A 22,224-nucleotide genomic window follows, 5' to 3' on the forward strand; every position below is an offset into this window, starting at 1 on the left:
ATTTATTTTCCAATCTATAGAATTCTATGAAAACTGTAATTCAGCTGTGCCCAGGGAAATGTCTCCATTAATGCTCCATTAATATTTTAAAAGTCAGTCCAGTCCTTGAGTTGTCAATGTTCCCTTATAACATCTGTTTACTAGCAAGTAAAACCATGCTCTAAGCATGGGGTCTGAACATTCAAAGGTATTAAAAACAAGCCATTACAGAACCAGAAATCTAATCCTTCAGTTAATCACCAGCAATATTTGGAAAGGGAAGAGCTATTGGATATCTACCTTGCATCAGATAAGCACCAGGAATAATGCACATCCAGAAATGAAATGTTGTGTGTAAATCACTGCAAAGTTGACCAAAGCTGCATTTTGTGGCATTCGAAATACAAGAAAGATCTGATGGGGGTGATGGGAAGTTGTTCAACTGCTGAAAAATGCTTGATTTGTAATAAAAAAGCGAGTTATTTACTAAGGCTAAAGTTTTGGTTTTTTTTGTGTGTTTTTTTTTTTTTTTTCCTTTTTATTGAAAAGCAAGCAACTTTGTATATTTATGATTACAATAACTTTAGCAGAAGCATTATCTTAATAAATTCTGACTTAAAAACTTGCCCTTCAGATTGAGAGACAAATGAATTTTTCTTTTCCTATCCTAAACTGTAGATAAATGCAGGCTGTGTTTGTACATTTCAGTGGTGGATTGACAGATTTTTGTGCATGTTTTAACAGTGTTGTATTATTAATATTATACTGTAATGGATGAACTGATTCTCACAGTGTAAAGACTAGATATTTTTCTTCCCAAATATGAGGTGTGCTTGGATCTGTTTTCAAGCTGCCCACCTGTAGATGACATGATTTTAAGTGTCTCATAGGGTAGCAAATCCTGTTCACAGTATTCAGTTATATAGTCCCAGCACTTGACAAGTTCACTGGCCACTCTCTTGGACTAGGAATGAGGAGAGAGAAATACATATAATTGATCTTAGGTGTATGAAAACAAGTCTGCAGTCAGTAGGACAGAAAGTGAATATTGCCACTCTCCTGCTTTTTGGTATGGTGTTTTAAAGCATACACCTGGCCTTTAATACTTGCTAGTAGATCTATCTTCAAAAGCTAGAATTTCTGGTAGAGCTGTCCCTAGAAGTATGTTCTTCATGATTACAAGCAGTGCAAATTCTGTGAGGCCTGAGCTTCGGCTCAGCATTGTTTTTCAGGAGAGTAACCAAGTAACTGATGCAGCAGGAACTGGGAGTTCCCAGTTGTCTTTGGTCTTCTCAAGTGCATCTATTCTAGATCTCCAGCTAAAGCTGACCGTGCTGTTGTAGGACGTACTAGACATTTTATAGGCTGATATACTTCAGTGGAGCAGTCTGTCATGTAGCTGCTATGTGATCCCTGGAGGAGCAAGTTCCTCTGACGTTAGTCACTCTGCCTCATCCCCTATTCCTTAAGTAATCCTCCTGAAATCCTCTCGTGCACACATGGCTACTGAACACAAGAAGAAAGGTAAGTTCACTAAGTGGAAAAGTCACCTTGTGTTTATGTCATGAGGTACAGAAGTGCAAATGAAGTCCTGTATGTGCAGTGCATGTAAGTGTCTCTAATTCTTTAGTGACAAAAGACCGTGTTATCTTGAGTTAGGTTTAAAGGACTGGGGTCAGGTTCTCTCCCTCGCTGGAACCTTGTACACATTCATACAATAAATGCCTCTAAATGTTTCATCTGACTGCAGGAAAAATACCTTTGGAGAAGAATTGTTTAGTTATGCAGTTAACGCGTCTGCTAGGTAGAGGGCACAAAAATGTAATGGTTCTTTGTGAATGAACAGGCTTTCTTTGGGTTTTCCCAAGAAAGATATCTCTCTGCATCTGTCTGGTTCGCTATGAGATGAATATAGGAACTTTGCTAATCTGTGCCAGGTAGTTTTTATTTAAAAAGTCAAACGTTAAAGACGCAGCAGGCTGCCTGTAAAAGCCTTCATGCAAAAGTTGGCTTCAGGAGTGTCTGGCTCAGAGCTCAGGGCTGGGGAGAGGCATGGCAGGGTTTCTAGGAGGCTGCTTCTTCCCAGCTGTTGATTTGTCTGTGTCAATAAATTAACACATTTCCTCTGTCTTCGTTGTTCCTGTATAGACGATAGCAATGATGGCAAAAACTTACTGTCTTTGTATTTTTCTGATAAACAGACTAAATACTGGGTGGTGAGAAATCTGCTGAATAAGGTAGCATGTTTTCATGATGCTGTGCGTGGGAGAAAGCTCCGGGTATGTTTTGTCTCATGAAAGAGCATCTTGCCTCTTTCTGCAAAATGGGGAGAAAGCCAGTGCTTCCGTTGTAGGGGCAGAGATATAAAAATACTCTAAAATGTAATCCTGGAAAAGTGAAAGGAGAACAAGTCAGGCTTTAAAATGTCAGGAACCGGTGTTTCTGAAGTATTACACTGAAATCACGTGTTTTCGTTGGTGTTACTGGATATTTAAGAGAGGTTTTAAAGTATATACTTTAGGAAATTAGTATTATAATTTTTCGTTGCTTTCACACTGGTATTATAACCTGTATGCATAGACTTAGCTAATATTTGTGTAACTTTAATTTTGTGAATTAGAAACAGACTTGGTTAATTTATGGTTGAAGCTTTCACTTGCACATCAACAAAGCAGAACCGAGTACTTGAAGTCCGGCAGAACTGCCTGGCCCAGGTTTGTCTAATGGCCGTATCGCAGCCGTCTGCTTGCCCACCAAACACCTGTTCTGTTTCCATCTCTCTAAACTTGCTTGGCCTCGGTACCCTTTTAAGACAGACTCTGAAAATAGCAAAGGTGTCTGGCTGAGCAGTGCAGCCCTCACTCTGAGCATCTGGTCCTGCTGCAGGAGAGAGAAGGGGAGAGGAGAGAAGGGAGCTTTGGTGGTCGGGCAGTGACAGGGCAGAGAACCCTCCTGAGGCTGTGATCAGGTGATGGCAGCTGATGTGTGGGGCTCTGGTAGGTCCATGAAGGCTTTTGACCACGCAGAAGGCTAGGGAGGAAAAACAAAACCATGCTGTTTGCTAGGTCTTCTAGGCACTTCTGACCATTTGGCAAGAAGCTGGGATATAAGATTTAAGGAATGCCCTGCCTTTCTGGAATGAAGTACTCCTTCCAACGTGCTTCCTGTAGGTGTGGCACAGTTTTTGCCCTCCAGGCTTATCCATTTTGTTCTAATTCCTCACCTTGTTTTTAATTTCAGTAGCTTTACTGTGTTGGTATGAAAAATATCAATGCAGTGTTAGACATTCAAAGTTGGAGATGGTGAAGTGCAGCAAAAGCAGCATTGTTATGCCATGACTTGAATGATGCTGAGAGTAAAATATTTCACTTCTTGAGGCTCACAGATACACAAATAAATCTCAAGAGATGTATTAATATGCAACAGTAATTTGTTATATAACACAACTAAACATTGACAAATCCACTTGATGCAGGCCTGATAAGATTTTATTTTATTATTATTATTTTTTAAAATTTTGGCTGCTTAAAGTGTTGTATTCACCAGAACTGATGTGTCAAGATAAATGCATATAAGTTATTTCCCTTTCCTCACCCCTATTTATCATCACTGAGGAGAAGAATAAAAGACTGTTATATTTTCCTGGATCCTACACTTTTACTTTGTTTTATTGTGACATCTGTCACACAAAAGTTTTATCCTCTTAAGCATCTTACAAAGAACTGCCATTTCATGATGAGGACTTAATCTTTGATCATGACATATTTTAACCAAGATGTGTCAGGCACTGTATTTTCTTCAAAACTGAAGAGCTATTGCAGGTGTTTACTACTAAACAGAACTTTGGGGACAAAGAATATAATTTTTTGTGTCTTGAAGAATATTATGGTGCAAGTGAGAGCAATTTTTAAAAGAAGCAGAAAAGAGGGGAGGTATAAAACCTCAATAACTAGAGAATGTGCAAGTCTCTGTTCCACATTGTATTGATTTTTTTGCTTCACAAAATGGCAACTGCCTCATGTATACAAGCTTCATAAAAACCAGTACAGGCTTAGCTGCACTGCTCTGAGAAATGTGTGACCAAACACTGAGTTCAAATATAAGAAACCTTTCCTCATGCCAATGAAACGTCACCATTTTCACCCTGTGAGACAGCTTCAGTTTATATGATGAGACAAAAATATTATCGGTACAGTTTAATTTGGATGATCATCAGGAATCATAATTATGGGATGCTTCTGCATGTTTCTTTTGAATCACATGAAGATTAGAAACAACAAAAAGCATGGCTGAGCAAAAATCATAGAAGAAAATTTCAACACTTAAGCTAAATTCATCCAGAACTGCTCAAATGAGGTCCTTTTTATTCAGTGTTATGAAGATTCAGGGCCAAAAAGATAAGATGGGAAATGAGAATGAGGTGGAAAAGGAAATTGCTCTCAGGCATCACGTTCAGAGCGCTGGTGGAGGTAAGGTTTGGTGTGGGTTCTGAAACCGCTGAAAGAATGGCACAAGTCAGTACAAGGATCCTTCACACTTGTTCAGAGAAATCCAGTTCACTTTATTTGCATTTTGGAAACTGTCACCTATCTAGAAACACACACAAGATTTCTCAAGTTACTTTTTAAATAGTTTTGGGATAATGAAGTCTGGACATCTTGGATCATGCCCTTACCAGGCATAAATGGAAAGCTACATTTTTCTTTCGTTCGTTCTTTTTCCTTTTCTTTTTTTTTTTTTTTTCTTTTTTCTTTTTTCCTTCTCTAAACAGAGAGAAGTGGTGATAATAGGCAGATTATGCACAATTTCTCTATAACAAGAGGCTTACAACCATGGAGCACACATCTTATATGTTCCCTTCTATCCATCAAATTATATTTTGTGTCACTTAGGTCACTTCTTGAGCTGTATGTGCAGTATATTATCAGAAAGCGCAGGAGAACTCGTAACCTTTGGTGAGTTCCCAGTCCAGTTATATGTCTCCTCCTAAAATGCTCACTACTTGTTATTAATGATGAGCACAGCTCCTACTTAGACTATCTCCTGTCTGCTGTCTCCTGCCCCTTGTTAACTTCCCCCTCAAAGAAGAACTGGCTTCTAAGGAAGACAGTGCCCAAGACCTGTGCTAATTGTGCTGCTAAATAGGTATAGGCTGTTAATCCAGAACCATAACAGGGTACCCACATAAAGCAAATAGGCTTTATATAGTGGAGGGTTTTTAGAGATTCTGTGTATCACAGGCTAAAAAGAGAAAGCAGAAGGAAAATTGCATCAGCAGTTCTGCCCCAGGCCTGTGTCCCCTCAGTGTGATGTGATAACCTTCCAAATCCCACCCTGGCCAGACACATGTTCCTTTTTTTCTTTTTCTCCTTTTTTATTTTATTTTTTCTCCTGCCTGCTTTCTCCAACCTTACAGGTACAACCCTACCATCCCAATAACCCCTCACCCCATACCACCTCCTATTCTGGGCATGGCCTCAAGCACAAAACAGATTAGAGTGAAATATAATCGTGAAAGCATCTTCTCTTGCAGAAGCTACCATTTCTGTTCAGGATATAAAACACCTGGATACAAGGTTAAAGTATCCAAAATCCTCATGGACAAAATTCTGACAGAAAAAGATGTTTTTGAGGGTAGTGGTGGAGTCAAATGGTTGCACTATGTAAACAGAGCAGAAGATGTGTTTTATTGACTGCATTGTGTGAAAAGAAAGTGATAAATTAAATTTATCGATTTACAATATTTTAAAAACTTAGTATTTATTTAACAGGATTATAAAAAGAAAAAATATGGCAAATTTAAGGGTAGTGGAAACTTACTGTGTTTTCTACCTATTTTCTCCCTTAGATTTGTGTTTGGAGAGCTGTAGATAGAGGTTTTGTCTCAGTTCCTAAGGTTAATATAGATTCTCTCTTAGTGTCTGCTTATTGATCCACGCCTTTCTCTGCTTTATCAGATATTTTGATTGTCATCTTGCTCATTCACTGTTAAGGTCACAAAATAAGGCTGCTGTATATCGTCCCATGGCACAGAAGAGTCAAGAATATTCCTTTGCCCCTCCATTTTTCTTCTTAAAGTCATTTCCCTGCTATGATTTTTTTTTTTCCCAATCTGTTTAATCTTTTATTGTTTTGAGTGGGGGGGGAGGGGGGTGTCAAAAAGCCTCTCAGCATGAATTTGCCATCAGCACAGATGACTTCAGTTCTTCAGAACTGCAAGTAGAATGAAATATGAATTAAAATCACTCATTAAGCAGGTACACAGTTTTGAAGATGGTTGTTGTACCCAATGGTGATGGTGTTCAGCCTCGTCTCCTCTCTCTGAAGTGCACTCAGTGAAGGGCATGTTGCAATCTAAGTTTTTTATTACTGGAAAAAGAAATATTCATTAGAATCAGCTTGACTGTCCTCTGCTTTGTATTTCTTTTCATAAAGTGCTTCCTTGTTGATGAAATTTCAGTGATTTATGGTAATGTGATTTGTGAAGTGATCAGAAAGTAAAGAAATCGGTACCTCTGTCTGAATGACTGAGCTCAATCCCATCATCAAGTCCTGTGAATAGCTGTCTGAACTTTGCATCTTACTGTGTCAAGCCTACCCAGGCAGCAGGTAATTTTCTAATACTAATAATCTGCTGCCTTTCCTATTTACAGTATAAGTTGCTGGCATGCTTTCCTGAAGGTCTTTTAAGAGAGGAAAACATCAAATATATAAAGAGATAAATTTATAAATAGATGTTATAAAGAGATGTCCTACTCCTCAGCGCCCCAAAAAGCACGCTCTACAAGACTGTTGCGGAGTAGAGGCTGAATTGCTGTGAAATGGTGCTGCCTGCAGGCCCTTGTGCAAGCTCTTGGACGTGCCCTGAGGGCAGTGGAAAGGGAGAGGGGGAAAGACAGGCGAGATGAGCTTTGTGAGCAGTGCAAGGGGGAAAGACAGGCGAGGTGAGCTTTGCAGCAGTGAGATCTGTTGGTTCTGCCAGTCTTGGCCTGCAGGAGAAGAGAGGGAAGGTGCTTCCTGAGGATGTTACAGCTCACTGCTTGTGGAATGAAATGGTAAAGGCTGTATGTGTGAATGTCTTTCATGTGAGCAGCACGTGATCAAGATGGTCCCAGTGGGGCACTGGGCCGGAGTGGTGGGAATGGTTCCTGTGCATGCCACAGATACATGGGGCGGTGTGCTGAACCCCTCATGTGGGGTGGGTTTGTCTGCTCTGTAGCACTCAGTCAGTCTTGAAGCAGTGCATGTTTTCAGTTAATTGCTTTGATTTTTCTTTGCTCACATACAGTATTTTGGATTAGTTTTTCCTCCAACCCGCAAAAGGAACGTTTCACACCAGTACATCTCTCTGCAGTGATCAGGACGGTTGTAGGAAATAGTGCGAGAGTAATGCATTGGCACTTCCTCAGGTTTTTCGTGAGCCTGCTAGGATCCATGGATTTTCTGAGTCAGAGGTGATATGTTTGTTCTTAACGGTCTTTGATAGTTACTATAATACATTTGTTTCCCTAGTCTTTGAGAGCCTGTGGAGAGCCCTTGCGAATTCTGATATACGGAGAAGAAAGTGCGGCTCTTGGTTAAAAGTTATTGATTGCTCAGAGGGGTCACCACTTATTTCCATATGAATAAGTTGTTAAGTGTCTATCCATATGTATTAATCATTGATGGAACGAAACAAAATATTTTAAAAATGTATTTTTAGACAACTAAATTAGCGGTGTTCATAACATATGTATGCCTTCTTGAAACGCTTGTTCTATTGGATTTAAATTATTAATATTTGCAACTATATTATTAGTGTTTACTCTTGCATTGTATTGGATTTATATGCTAATAATGCTACCTTTTCATGCACTTGAAGCATCTTCTGAGTTGCTGTCTTTTTTTTTTTTTTTGTCTTTTTTTTTTTTTTTTTGAGGCTAGTCTCTTCCTGACCTTTCTGGAGGAGCAAACCTGCACAGTGGGAAGTAAAGGCCCTGCCTAAGGCTAGCGTACAGGAGCTTACAGGCAAAAAATGCTCCTAAGTATTTTTCTATGGTTGGAGAGTGATTTTGTTGGCTCTGTACATTTTGTAACATACATGAATGACAGAATGTGGCTTCGATTTAGACAATTTCAAGTCCTACTGTTCAGTGGCCTGTCCAGGTAATACAGCAAAACATCATTCTTGACACAGGGCTGTGCCAATATGACAGTCTTGTTCTTGCCTTAGTTTTCTTCCCAGTGGGGAAAAAAAAAAGTGCTTCCATGCTGTATGCTTATTAAAATAGCATATAAAGGTCTGGCTTTACTTTTTATCTTTCCTGCCTCCAGCCTGTCCCTACTCTTCTGCGTTCTTCTCTCTGGGTCTTGATTGTGTCTCACTTAGAACTACCCAAAGTTTTCACGTTAACTTGACCTGAAACATAGTAAAGCATTGATCTGCGTTTGAAATGAAGTTCATAGAGGAAAAAAATATTTTGTTAGATCAACTGAAGGAATACATAGGCAATTAGTGGTTGTTTTTTTTTCTATTTTTTTTTTTTTTTTAATAACATCGATCACATCGGTTAGTTTAATTAAAAAAAAAATAATATTCCTCTGCACTAAACTTTCCCTTCCTGGGTCATTAAGCCACGCTAGCTACTAGAGCACTACTCCCGTGCATAAGTAACATTTATTGTTATGGAGTATTCTCCAAGCAGCCTTGAATGCATTTGCTCTTTGGAATCTCTCTGTAGGTCTGTATTTGTGTGCATGGGAATTTGTAAGATAGTGTTTCCACTGAAAAGAGACGTTAAAATTAACAGTTGTTTTTTCTGAAAGTATAGGCTACAACAGGTTGGTGGTTAAGTGGTTTTGAAGAGAGCTGACATACTCGAGATGGATTAGTTCATTGCTAGTTCTGTTTTCTTTCTGAATAGATTTAAAACAAACCAAACCAACCCCTACTTTTTCTCAGGCTTATCTGTCATGTTTTCAGTTTATCTTGTGTTGGATGTTATAAGAAGTTGAGGGTTTTTTCCCCCCAACACTCTGACTTTCAGACTGTTCCAAAACATGTTTAAGCTTACCTTCATTTACTTCCTATTCTATCGTAACAGTTGAACAAGGATTTCTTCAGGAGCAATAATCAAATCAGTTTTTAATGAGCTATTTAATTAAAGGCTAATTGAGGTGAATTCATTAAAGATTTCCAAATTATGCTTATCAGGGTAGCTATGTTTTAAGATAAGTTTTAAATATTTGTTTTATACTGTGTTGTTTGATCATAAAAGCGCATAGGAAATTATTTTTATATGCCTAATTAGACTTTCTATGCATTTTTCTTCCTTAATACCCCATCAGGGCAGTTACCATGTGTGAATTTAATACAGCGCTAATGTTGAGCTAACATAAGAAGCAACAAAGCTATTAGAGGGCGTTTTAGAGTGTTAGATACTAAAGAATTAAAGAGTCTATTGGGAATCAGTGAATTTATTGTTTTGTTGTTGTTTTTTTATCTTATTATTCTTATCCTTAGTTTTGGGTAGATGTTAACTGTGTTTTATGCATCTTTTCTTAACCTTGCTGAATATCCTTGACAGCAGGCTAACTGCAGGGAATATCAGTACATGAGGATAGTATAATTCTTTTCTTTGTTGGAAGTCAGTCACTTAATGAATGAGTACATTAATTAATCAATCTGGTAGATTTCTCTTTCTGGGAGTACTTACTATCATCTTGTATCAAAGTGAGTTTGGAAAATAGGCACTCTAGCTTACTTTAATCTTTTTGTCATTGACAGAAACACCAAAGTAGTTGACTAGAAGTGTGGGGGGAAAGGAAGTGAAAATAGAACAAGAAATCTGAGGCAGAGAATTCCCAGAATTAATCTACATTTCCAGAGCTCCCAAGATTTGCTATCAATAAATAGGTCATCAGAATAAAAGCCTCTTAAGAAAAGCGCTACAGGGACCCAGAGACCATGTTAAAGCAAACACTTTTTATTTCCTTTTTTTTATTACCTTTTTTTTTTCCCTTTTCCATTCAATCAAATGGCAGAAGTTGACAGCCCAGTCAGCCATCCCTTGTAGCTGATGTACTTGTGATTCAGTAGTGCCTCTTTAGATGCACGGTGTTCCTGCAGCTGATGTTCTGGGAGGAGATTCTCAGGGCAGCAGCGGCAGCAGGAGCTAAGGCTGAGTGAAATATTATTGGTTATAGATCCATCAGCTTCATCCTGCACTGGTATGTCTTGAGATTGATATCTCTGCCATCTAGGCTTATAGTCTGTAACCGTAGCAGAGTACTTTATGGTCTTGTACTGTTGGGTTTTCTCATATCAGTGCATAGGTGGTCTGTGTCTGTAGTCCTGACTGGAACAGGAATGGTCCCGTTGCAAGTGGAGAGAATCTTTTAGGGGACGTATCTCCATGAAGCTCAATGTGGTAAAATTGAGTGGCTAATAGTATTTTGGCTTAATGGAGGATGGAGTTATTGTACTTTCAAGTTGAACATTTTTTCCTCAAGTATCATCTGATTCCTACTAATGAGGGGTTTTTCAGTTTTGCTAGATAACCTAAAAAATTGGTTTTAAAAAATGTTTTTTATGTACTCTCCTAAAATGAGAATAGTGTTTTTTCTTGCCTTTGCAACCCTTATTTATTTTTTACAAAGTGTTTCATTCAGATTGCCACAGCCTTTGCATTATATTTAAGATACTTAATAGAAAGATATTTCAGTTAAACTTTAAAAGTTTTAGGTTAAATCCCAAACTCCTTGCAAACTTGAAATCACCCTAAATCTGCTGAAGGAAATTCCATATCCTAGCAGGTTGGGAGCGTTGTATTTTCTGGAAAGGTGGAAACTCCAGGTGAAAAATCGTATCTTCTGTGTATCTAGGACAATCTAAGTTTGAGTCCTAGAAATCAATCATATCACCGTAAAGCTTGCCTACTTTTCCTGTCCTACTTTTTTATAAGATAAGAGACTGGAAGGCCTGCCATGCGATTGTAGGATTACTAGTGGAGAACATAAGATGTGCATCAGTGGGTTAACCCTGGTGCAGCACAGCATCCTGTCACCAGTGTGGACAGCAGCAGATGACAGGACGCAGTACATCTACAGATGTGTCTGCAGATTGGGCCTTCTTATATTCTCAGCTCTAGTAATACACAGAGTAGTTGCTTCTTGAGCTTTGAAGATGGACAGTCCCTCCAGGAATTTATCTAATTCCTTTTGAAAAAATTTATACTCTTGGCAGAAGCGTCGTGCTGGGGTAATGAGCTGTATGATTTAATTATGAGTTGTGAAGAAAAAGTCCTTCTTCTTAGTTGTTTTGAACTGCTTGCTCATAATTTCATTTTATACCACTTATGTCTTGAATAATGGCAAATAATGAAAAATCATTGCCTATTCACTATCTCCATACTACTCATCGTTTTATAGACCTCTATCGTATTTCCTCTCAGCCACTTGTTTTCCAAAATTACTGCATGTAGTTTTCCTTCCATGAAAGCCATGCCATCCCTGTGATCACATTCATTGTTCTGAATTCTTCTGCACTCTGCTCTTTTACTTTATCTTTTTGAGTGTGCATGACCTAAGCTACGTGCACTGTTTGAGATGCATGTACACCACGGTTAGAAATTTAAGGATGCTCTGTGTTTTGTTCCCTGTTCCTTTCCTAATAATTCTTAGTGTAATGCGTGACACTATGGCAGCTACTAAAATGATGAGTTCAGGCTCTTGTCTTTTTTCCACAATGTGTTAGGTCTATCACTTTTTGTGCAAAGTTAGAAGCTAGTCCTTCACAAAGCAATAAGTCTGTTTTTATTTACATTATTTTTCACCTGCCATTGTATTGTGAAGTTGTATTTCTTCTTGCAGCTCTTCAGTGAGGTGATTGTCTTAATTGTAATAATAATAAAAAGACCTAATACGCAAATTTAAATAATGTCCTAATTTTAATATAAAGAGCACAAGCATTGCTTTGTTGGCAAGCTATGTCATACTAGTATACGTGCTTTTCCTGATCAATGATGAATATGCTAACAGTAGGTTGTTCAATATCTCACTAATAAAAAAACCTTTTTAAGTTTGGTGTACACTGACACCATTTCCTTGTTATTGTTGATAGCTTAAACAATGACTTTCCCATTGCAGTCAGTAGCTCAACAGTCTCATTTGAGAATTCACAGGCAAATACTAGCTAGAAGTAGTAATTTCTTACTGTTTGTTTTACCTCAAATACTGCATATTAATAATGTTCTTCAAAAGTTTTTTGCTAATCTGGCCTTATTTAAGGTGCTGTGTACTTAAAATGACCGACTATTGTAATCACATGTGTATGCATATTTTTATTTATACTTATAAACACATATACACAAAATATATTATAAGTCATTTGTCAGAGTGATACAGGTATTTTCCTTTGTCTCCCATCACAATATACAGCCAAGTTCACTTTCAGGGGGAATTGTGGAGGGAAGTTGGAAAGAACTGAAGTATTTGCAGTTGCTCTTGGATACCTGGTATTAAAGGGGTGCTACAGCAATAACATCGCTGCTGTATGTAGATGACTTCTGTGTTTACCAATCTTCTATGTAAAGAAGTCACAATGAATGCAAACTTTTGAAAAAGTATTACCAGGGGTATTATTGAAGTAACGTTTTTTCTCTGTTTTTGGCTTTTCGGTGAAGTCACCAAAGGAACATACAAAAACGGATTTGAGAGCATCCCAAATGAAAAGATTATATAAGTAGAAGAGAGATGTTTTTGATCCATCATGAGAGGAGGATCGATACCACAATCTGTGTGTTTCACTACTTATTATATGTGTTTCACTACTTATTATTGGCAATGCTTTATAAAGGCTGGGAGAGGAATGAGCTCCAAGTCAGTGATTATCTATTACACTCTTGCTTGTGACACATTAAAACTTCAAGAAAACAGGTGATGGACAGCAGATTAAAAACTCAGCTTGGGAATTACTTTTGTTTGGAAAGTGGAGAGCTAGTTAAAAGCAATTTCCTGTGCCTTATTGCATGAGTGCACGAGCCCTCCAACTCTGTTTTTATGCTAAATTCATCTAGCGTAACACCATGAAAATATTATGTGCAAATTAAACACATCTAGAGTCTGTTTTGTTTTCGCTGTCTTATGTTCCTTTAGTACTCCACAGAGTATAAGTACAGTGGAAAAAATTCTGGCAATTAGCCGTGTCTTACAATTAAACAAAAGTTAAAATGTACTTTACTCAGAAACATTTGTAATGATTATAATTAAAATAGATGGATTGGCTTTTTTTTATTATTTTTTTTTTAATTTGAAATGTGCAACACTGATTAGATAGGCTGTGAGGTCTTTTTTAAAACTAATCTTACAAGGTAAGATTAACATATATCATGGATACTATGTGTATAGAATTGGAATTATGGTGAATTTATTTATTTTATCTGGCATATCATAGAATGCTTCTCATTGCAGGCTACTTCTGCATGTCGTATCTGTCCAGCCTGTTGATCACAGGAGTCTAGCCTCAAAGTTAGATCAGGTTACTCAGAATTTTATCTAGAGAAGATCAAATAGATCTAACTTTTAAATGGAAATAGATGTCATAAATATGGATACATTGTGCAAAACAACTTGGACATAAATGATGAAACTAGGTTGCTGTGGAGAGGAAGTTTGGAGCAATTGTTCTGTTTATGAAATTCTATTTTTCTCACTGGTTGTTTCTAGTATGTATTATCATATTCAGAGTCGGCTCTGGATGCTACCTTCTGAGAAGCTACTATAGTGTTAAATTATGCTATATTCTGGCTGAGTGCATGGCAACTGTGTGATAAGTGGGTAGTTTGCTGTGTGGCAAAGATTATCTGTCAAGCAGTGGGTCCTTTTGAATTTATATTTCTGTATGAATTTTCTTATGAACTCACTTTCTGGACATATAACAGTGATGAGTAATAGAAGGAATAGGATCTATTCAATTAGTTAAATTTGAGAAATTAAAACAATTACATTATTGAAAGAGGATTATACCAAATACATAGGGAAAGCAGTATCCATGTGTTCCTAGAAGGTGATGGAGGCATCAACAGGCTGAAGCTCTATTAATGCAGCACCATGGATAATTAAGAGGTGAACAAGGAGCAGCAGTACCTCATTTTGGGCTATTCAGCATAAATTCATAAAGATCATTCATGCAGTGTTGACTTAGACAATTCTTTTATTGAGCGAAGAAGCTGTAATACACAGTGACACTAGATGAGATTATATGGTGATATAATGAAGTTTACGGTGTCAAAAAATAAAATGATTAAATGCCATGTATGCTAGAGACTCGGCCTTCTTACAGCTCCATCTTATGTTTTCAGTATATGAACAGTGAATTTTGTTAAGGCAGGGTAATGAAAAATAAGTTCCTTAAAACGAAAGTAAAGGGAAGGGAAGCTTAGCTATAATTTCCATATTGGTTTTAGAAGATGAATATGTCTGTATTGTGCTCTGCCTTTTTTATTCCTCTTCCAAAAACCACTCCATTCAAATTGGCACCTCTCTCAGATGGCTGAGAACTACGTTCTCCTACCAGTTTTTTCTATCCTTCCTCTAAGACTTCATCACACAGGTCTTTCATTCGTTCCTTTACTGTCCTTGACAGTAATGGTTTGAGCTACTTTACTGATCAAGAATTTTTTCCCCATATTTTTTGTTCTTATTCCCTTGTCTATGGTTTAATAATTGGATCCTAATTTGGTAGTATCGTCTCTCTATATCACCTCTTCCAGGTTTTGTTCATCTGAATGTCACTATTAGGCACTCTGTATAATTCATTGGTCCCATTCTTTGTGCCAAATAGGCTAAAAAAGATGCGTGTTTTTTGACTGTCCCTAGCTCTACATCACTTTCTTCATTCCTACATCATTCAGTGCTCACACACACTTTTCAAATCTTTGTCTTTAGCTAGTACCTGAGATATTCCCTCTACTCAAATTCCAGTTCTTGTGCCACCAGATGCCTTGAAAAGTGAGTGGTGCCTGTACAGAGGAATCATTCCTGCTTAGCAGAAAGAGTAGCTTTTGTGAGACAGCTACAGAACCCCATGTATGTCTGCGGAGCTTTACTAAGAGGGGACCTCAGATAATTCAGCTGAAACAATTGTGTGGCACTAGGAGAATGAAACATGCTGGCACAACTCCTTTTACAACAGAAGGAAATTGAGATGCAAATCAAGCTTTTTTCTCCACCTGGGACGCTGAAGCTATGAACTATATAACGTTGCAATCCTGTCTGGTGCTGAGATGTTTTCAAATTCATCTGCTCTGAAATGACATGTCATTCATAAAAGCATCACACTAAAACTGTGAAGTCTGTATTTCTGTAGGGTCTTAGGGTGGTCATTAGGAATAATAAATTATCAGTAAGCAGGGACATCAGAGATGCCAGTTTTAAACAATTTTATATACATGCTCTGTCAAATTTCTGACTTGTTAGCTAATATTGTGCAGGGGAAGAGCCGATGTAGTGCAGAGATGACAGCCCTGCCAGAACATTCCTTTCTCTTTTGTGAAGGAAACCACATCCTTGGTTTCTCCAGCTGTGCTGACTTCAGTGTCTGACTGACTTGCAGGGCAGGTGAGGGTCAACGCTATCTTGAGTAAAACATATATTAAAGTTGTTTGCCCAATGTCTTGATGGTAGTGATGCAAGAATTTCTAATTTTGTTTGTTTGATACAGATTCACAAATGTCAGAGGCAGAATAAACCCATACAAACTGTGTAGAAGAAGTTATTGCCCTTTATTCAAAAAAAAAAAAAAGGGGGGAGGGGGCGAAAAGAAAAAAAGGTGAGGATGGAGGGGTTGGATGCAATTGTGTAAGACATGTTCTGTGGTGTTGAAGACATCAACACAAATAAATGTCTTCATTATATTGTGAAATACAGTGCAAATTACTTTTTCAAAAGCTTTTGTTCCCTAGAATGCCTTCTATACCCAGCTACAACACCTTAAATATATTGTACAACATTGTGGCTGAATTACAAAATGAAAGGTCTCTGTGTTTTTCCACCTCTGTGGCCTTGGCTGTTAGAAACACTCTGAAAATACATTTACCTTTGAGTTTGTCTTTTTTAATAAGTTAATAAGGAAGGATGCTGCAATAAATTACTTTTTATTAAAAAGAAATAAATTACTTTAGGCTTTAATACTTTAGTTGTGGTAAAATTATCTAAGACAGTAGTGAAACTCCACAACTAGAGCAATCTGCTGAGTGGGAGAATCCCTCTGAAAGAGCTGATGCAGAAGTTTGCTTTCATGCATACCCAGTAGCAAAGGTTTTCAGTGCAACTATTGAGTTGACTATACTAGAACATCACCAGAAAACAGCAATTGTAGCATCTAATTCAAGCCTGTGACCCCAAACGAGTAGTCTGACTACAGCAGTTTGCAATAAGTTTAGAAAAAATCTTGAAGAAAGTCATACAGTAATATGGCTGTGGGTTTACCCCCAGCACAATGCACTGGGTTGATCGATATTGAGATGATGAAGAGCTGATACCCCAGACTACAGGAAAATCCCGAGGATGTAGAGCATAGCAGATAGCTCAGGACAACCCCACCTGCCAGCCTCTCTCTCGTTGCCAAAGGAGAGGAACGGGAGAGGTTCCTGTTGTCTTAGGCTCAAGTCAGTGCCAGACCAGCACGTGCTGCTGCCTCCTCCTTGCTGGAAGGAGAAAAGACCTAGGTAAACCAAGACAAAGTGTTAGCACAAGAACAGATGGGAGCTGTTAAGAATACGTTTAGTGCAGATGAATATGAATTCACAATGAATGCATTTAGTGCAGGAATTAGGAGAAGACTCCATCCTGTCGCAGCACTACATATATAATACAGCAGTTGCTAAATCAGCTCTTGTGCAAAGGGTCTTAAATGTCTTGCAGCAAACTAGCTCTAGACTGAACTGTCAATATCTCCTTGTGTGACTTCTCTTTTTTATGACTATTTGAAATGTCTTGTGTTCTCATTTCCTACCTATTATGGAAACTTTGCTTTAAATAGATAATTTAGAGATCTTAAACTCAAAAGACCTGTTTTTGCTTTAGCATAGTATTACCTCTCCTCCCCCAATATTTATTGCCTTGATGAGTCATTACTAGATGTAATGATTGGTTTAAATGAGAAAAATATACCAGTTTTGGCAATATGTTATTGCTAATAATTGCTCAAAATCTTCAGTATTGTCAGCAGGATTTTCAAACCTACAGACTTGATGGCACAGGGAAACAAAGCTTTCCAGCTACTCATGCTTCCTGTTTTGTTGCCTAATTATCATTCATTTACCCTGCCATAAGAGTCGTTCTTCACCTGCTTTCTGATTGCTTTATGGCTGCTTTTACAGCTTTTGAGAATAAATTGAAATATATGTTCTCACTGTGTTATATCCGTAAAATAACTGATTCAGTCAACAATCTGTATTTTATTACCCAAATGATCTAACAGCCTTCATATCATAAATGGAAAAACGGTTAAGTTAGAGAGTTCAACTGTGTCATTTATCAGAAAATACTATTTGCTACAGTCAGCAAATATCACTTCTTCCTTTATTTTGGCAGATTCCCCTACAGTTTGAGACATCCATCCTTCTGAAGGCAACTAGGAATTAAGAGTGTATAGCTGGTTTAAATACAAAACACATAATTATGCAAATACAAAAAAAAAAAAAAAAAAAAAGGCAAAATATTGGCAAATGAAGTAAATTCATTTTACTGTTGGTCTGATTTTTCTTTTTTATTTATTTTTTTTTACCTCCTTTACCTTTTATGAGACTGTATTGTTTTCTTACCATACACAAAGTGCAGGCAATGCCTGTGACTGATGCTGTGGGTTGCCCTTTCCGTATCTCTGCAGCCAGCACTGAGCCCATGACACCAGTCTTTGGTACATCTCCTGGCACGCAGTCAAACATGTGCCACAACTTATTAAACTCCAGCAATGCCAGACAAGCGGGAGAACCAAAGAGTTGCTTGATGCATGTGCAACTCAATTTAAAACAGTTGGGGTTTTTTGAGTTTTGTCATACTAGAGATCCAGTTAATTTTAAAGACAGCTCAAGCCTGAACATGAATGTTTCTGAGAAAGCCCTGGTTAAGCTCTTAATTGTACACAGCTGGAACCAAAGTTACAAACAATAAGCAGAAAAAGAGAAATGCATGAACTTAGATTGTATCTGGCTACAGTTCAGTGCTGTATGGGATTTCTCCGAGACATACCCTGGCTGTAGGAGTGAGGAGACGGAGCAGCTTTATTCCTGCGGCCTCTCAGAATCAGCCTCTGCAACTAGCTTGGCATCTGGCAGCACAGCCTTGATGTGCCAGGCAGGATAAGCTTTGGGAGCTTTCCCTCTGTCCTTTCTCCATCTTTTTTTTCCTCTTTCTCTGCCTGAATTTCTTCAGAGTCTGTCCTCTTTTAAAATGTAGTCTAAATAATCAGTACTCCTTTACCATATGTAGCTGCCTGCTCTTGCAATTTCCCCTTCCTGTCATATCTTTTTCTTCCTTCTGTGTCCCCCGTTAACAGAAGTGAATTCCACAATACATGCTGCTAAGGACGATGCTTTGCAAAGCAAACATCTGGGACTTACCTAGAAACTTAAGGAAGGCCTTTTAATGATTTGAAACTTACGATGCTGTATAAATTGTCTTTTTTAAAGCATTATGAATCCCTGTGTGCTGATAGACCCAAGTTACAGTTTGTATTCAAACGTTAGGGATCACACAGGATGTATTAATAGTACTGATGGTGGCCTTAATGTTTAAAGCACATTTACGTGAATCAGTCCCTGCTACCTCTTTCTACTAATTCCTAATTAGTCACAACAAATCTAATGACTCTAAGAATGTGTTGACCTGTGCATCTTTGTAAGGAACTATGGCAATACTGCTTCATTATAGCATAGTTTTCTGGATCTGGGTTGATTCTGAACCCAGATTCTGTTTTTAAAAGTGACTGGTGGGCTAGGCAAGAGTTTGCAGTTGCTTTGCTTCTTTTGCTTGCATAGATGAAATTATTTTAAGACTTTGTAGAGCATGGCCTTACAAATACAAGGTAGTCTGAAGCATCTTTTAGCTCTTTATATAGCTGCTGACACTATTATTTTTTTGACATCTTCCTGTTCTAGTGGCATTTTGCCATCTGTTTCGAAGATGACATTATAATGCAAAGTAAAAATTTTAGTATATTCTTCTAAAGACTTTGCTTTTCTTGCTGCGCCATTCTAATTCTGCACAGTCCCTGTTGATGTATTCCTATTTATCTTGTCTGATAGCTGCTTTATTTTCCTATTATGTTCTCCTATTCAGCTTGCATAGAAAATACCAAGATGCCTTCTCAATTTAAATACTTGTCTTTTCTTCATTAACAGCAATGCCTCATCTGCTACCCAGTTCTACAGTTTTTCCTTTACGTTTTAGTTTTATAATTCAATGAAGTGTGCAAAATCAGGAGAATATCTATTTACAACCTTCTTTGTATGATTTTTGCTCACAATGATACAGGATATACAGGAAAGAATGTATGCAAGATAATCTGTAACAATAATTGTTTTAGCAAGTTAGTGTTTGGTAATGAACCCACCAAAATAACAACTCTGATCTGTGTTACAGGCTCTTACTGACTTGAATCTAGATTTGCATTCTGGCGAATAATGCTGAATTTCAGCTTTTCATTTTATAGTTTGAGCAATTCTGTTTCCTATTACAGTACATCCTGACATTTAGCAAAATGCTTTGTAATTTTAACAAATAGGATACAAAGAAGTATTCCTATTACAAATGCATGCGATTCACAGTTAGTCCTCATGCTGATTGCTGTTTTGCATGAAGGAATCTATGGCTTATTAATTTTATCACTGGTCCTAGGAAGTAAAAAGAGCATCAAGTGAATGAATGGAATAAATTTAAAAATACACTTCTTTTTTTTCCTGGCAAAACATGTTTTTATTGGTATAATGCATGTGTGTTGTTTCATTTCCACACCAATTCCATAACTGAATATTTCAAGTTTTAGAGTCTTAATCTTGTTTTTCTTCTGTAAAAGACCTGATGAGATGTTAGCTTCAATCTTGATTAGATTCTGCTTGTGTGGTTATATTATTTTTAATCTGATGTTACATTTATCAAAATTTGCCAGAGCAGACAAGCATTTCCATACTATAACAATAACGGTAATAGAATAGTGTGTTGGTAGAGTACACAGACTGTGATGGCACAAAACTAATAGATGTAGAATATCAGAGCTCTCTCCTGCATTAAATGCCGTCTTCTCAAACCTGAAGGCGACAAAAACTGAGAGGAAACGTAGCCATCTGGGAAAATTGTTATCACCACCAATGACATCTGGCTTGGCATTTTGTGGTCCCCATATTATTAAATGCTTTGCTGTATTATGCATAGGGTTCATTAGTACAAATTAGGTTCTGTTCACATTACAGTAGGTAATCAATTATATTGGATACTAAATGTCTTCTCATAAATCTGAATTACACTTTTCTTGGAGCGTGGTCCGGCATTTCAGCTGCTACAGACTGTCAAGACTTGTGGAGAGCTGACCGAAGCGTGCAGCCTTGCACCAGATGAGAATCCAGCCCCGGCTTCCCTCTGTGCCTGCGGCTGTGCCAGCTGTTTTGTCAGGTGCAGGGTTACCTTTGCCAGTGCAGCCTTGAGCTTCTGACAGGTGGGAAATGGGACAACAGTCTCCCCAACAACAGACAGTTTAGAAATGATTGGGTCTGAGGAGCTGGCTGGGTCTCTGTTTTACTCCAGCTTCTGATTCCCCTGTTGGTTGGTTGCCACTCTGCTGGCGGGTGACACTGGGCCAGGGCTGTAGGCTGTGCAGAAGACTGTACAGCTGTGTAGCTTGTGTGCAGGTCCATGTCACTTGCAGTCCACGATGAACTTTTTTTTAAACTAAAAAGTACATACATCTAGCTAAATGTAATCTGATAGGCACCTAGTGATCAACTTTTTATGAAATAGATTTGAGAGAATGAGCTTAAATTATTTTTAGTGTTTCCTTCTGTAATGTATTTTCTGAATTGAACTGAGCTGGGCAGAATTACTAGTGCCACTAGGAGAAGTGCTGCAATTGAAGTAGGTGGTCCGAAGTCACTGTGATACAAACTTTTATTTTATTTTTTTTTCCCCTGAATTAACTACCTTGTTTATACTCTGAGCAAGGAAGCTGAGAAACAAATGCAAATTGAGAGTTTCTTATACAAGGAATATAAGAAAAGCTTATCTGAAGCATTTGTATTAATGAAACCTAATGTATTAACACTGAAACCTAATGTATTACCACTTTTGCAAGAAGAGATTTGGGACTGGCAGCTATTCATAGGTTACAAAGTTCTATCTAATTTTCCTGTACATGTTAATAATTACTTTTAATTTTATGTAGCTAATACTTCTCCAGAAAACACCATTTCTAAAAATAATAAAAAACATTAACTTGACTATATATAATATAGCATACAGTATATGTGCTATATATAAACAGTACTACTGCTATAATTATTTTAAAGTTTCTGTGCCTTTTCTACTACAGTCTTTATGCTTGCATTGCATCTGGACTAAAAAGCGTAATTAATTGCAGTGCAGTTCTGGGGAAACGAAGCAGAATAATTTGGTCTCAGTACTACATGTTTTTGCAAAGCCACCCCACAAACGCTGAATTGGGTGGCCAGCAGTTTATGGCGATGCAGCTAATAGCAAGCTTCAGGTTATTTTTGACTCAGCCTTCAAGCTTCATGTATCTGAAGTCTCTAAGGTCTCTCATTACCATCTGAGAAACATAGCTTCTAGGTTGCAGCATTTTCTGTCTCCTGCTGATACTGAAGTTCTGATTCAAGTCTTTTTCTTTTCTGGGATTGATGATTGCAATTCTCTCTTCCCTTGCTTACCCACTACTATTAGAAATAGACTTGAACTGGTGTGGAGATGTGCTACAAGAGTGATTTCCAAACTTGAGTTCGTCAGCACATGGCTCCTGCGTTTGCAGTACTACAATGACTTCGAGCTTTGTATAGATCCTAAGGTTTTGTTGCATAAAGGGCTTTTACAGCTGCATATCTGAATAGGTTGGTAAGATTTAGGAAATGAAGGTCATAACAATTTCATCTCTTCCTTAGTTTATCCTACTGAATGTACACCTATTTGTTGACATTAATTACAAATTATTATGAATCTACAATATTTTTTCATAATATACCTTATTAATATGTCTTACTG

The sequence above is a fragment of the Aythya fuligula genome, chromosome 12 (assembly GCF_009819795.1).
Source record: "Aythya fuligula isolate bAytFul2 chromosome 12, bAytFul2.pri, whole genome shotgun sequence".
Lineage (NCBI taxonomy): Eukaryota > Metazoa > Chordata > Aves > Anseriformes > Anatidae > Aythya > Aythya fuligula.